The following is a 1,605-nucleotide window of genomic DNA, read 5'->3' on the forward strand; positions in this document are numbered from 1 at the left end:
CGCTTGCCGCCGAGCGGGAGAAGAGCCAGGCGGGTCGGCGGGCGGGGCTGCGGCGCACGCGCACCTGGCGGAGCGAGGAAGGGGGCGGAGAGTGGGGCGTGGCCTTCCCTGGCCCGTCCGGCGCTACGTGCGCGGGCTGGAGACTGCCCCCTGGCTCTGGAGCCTGTGTTCTACTCATCGCACGCCGGCAGGCGGTCCGCGACCCCGAGGCTCCCGCGAACGCAGAGACCGGGTGCTAGCCGCTCACGCGTCGTTTCGAGCCAGGCAGGGCGCGGTGGCCAGGGGTCGAGCTTGTGTAACCTGACCTCGAGCCCCCCCCCAACACACCCCCCAAGTAAGGGGAAGTGACTGTCGGAGAAACGGGAAGCTCCTCCGTGAGCGGGTCGAGAGGCGTGGGAGCACGGTTATGTAAAGTCGCTCATCCGATCTTTATGAAGAATGTACAGTGCAATCCCAGGCGCATGGCACGGGCCTTGCTTGTTTAGAACCAAGCTACTGCTGTTTTCTGCACACGCTTTGGGACCGATTTTGTAATGCTAATTGATTTCTTGTCACTTCTCTCCAGCACTGTACTCAACAGCAACCTTTTCTATTATGGTATTTTATGTATAATCAGTAGTTTTGAAATACGTGCATCAAACTACCTATTTAGATGAGCGCTTACGTTGTACAGCAATAAATAAATAAAGAGAAAGGGATTTGTTTGGAAATAAATGCTGGGTGGTAGGTGGGCCATTTAAAACTGCCGTGGATACAAAGCCTTACCACTGCAGAAAAAGTTGAGACCATTAATTTCTGACTGACTCATCTTCCTCCTTCTACAAGGATCTATAATTGAAGGAAGTAGAATGTTGCCAGCTCATAGAAATGGTTTCTGTTGGGCCTTAAACCTTCTCGAATTTCGGGCGCCTGGGTGGCTCAGTTGAGGCTCTGCCGAGGCTCAGGTTCCTGTGATCCAGTCAAGTAGCGTGGAGTACGTTTCTCCCTCTCCCTCTGCCCCTCCCCACCGTTTGCTCTCTTTCTCAAATAAATAAAATATTAAAAAAATAAAACACCTTCTCATTTTTCCTTTTTGTTAATCAGCCTCTCTTGGACTGCATTTTAAAACTGCTCTAAAATGCAGCCAGGCCCACAATCCATAGCTCCCCTCTAAGTGGGATGTCCTGTCCCTTTCCCAACAGGAAACCAGTTTTAAAAACCTAAAGGAATGCTTAAGGCGGTCCCCTTGTCCCAGGTCTAGAATAAGGGAGATAAGTTATCCTCTTCATGGCAGGCTGGAGAACAGGTCCTAGGACACTTACATTGTGCTCCAGCAAAAGCAGTACTTGTAGTTCCCAGAATATGCCTTTGTAGTTTCATGTTATGTCTTGCAAATTCCTTTCCCTCTTTCTGAAATCTGCTTGCTCCTGGCTCTCATCCTGGCAAACACCAACTTAGTCTTCAAATTTTATCTCAAAAGCTCTTTCCTCTGTGAAGTCTCTGGTTCCTGAAGACAAACTTAGATTCCCCTCCTGTTTTCCATGTTGCTTGTATATGTTATGCTTCTACCTTAACGTAACAGCAGCAATACTGCTTTCCAAACTGAGGGGTTTTTTTAGTCTTCTT

This window comes from Neovison vison, chromosome 8 (genome assembly GCF_020171115.1).
Source record: "Neovison vison isolate M4711 chromosome 8, ASM_NN_V1, whole genome shotgun sequence".
In the NCBI taxonomy this organism is placed as follows: Eukaryota; Metazoa; Chordata; class Mammalia; order Carnivora; family Mustelidae; genus Neogale; species Neogale vison.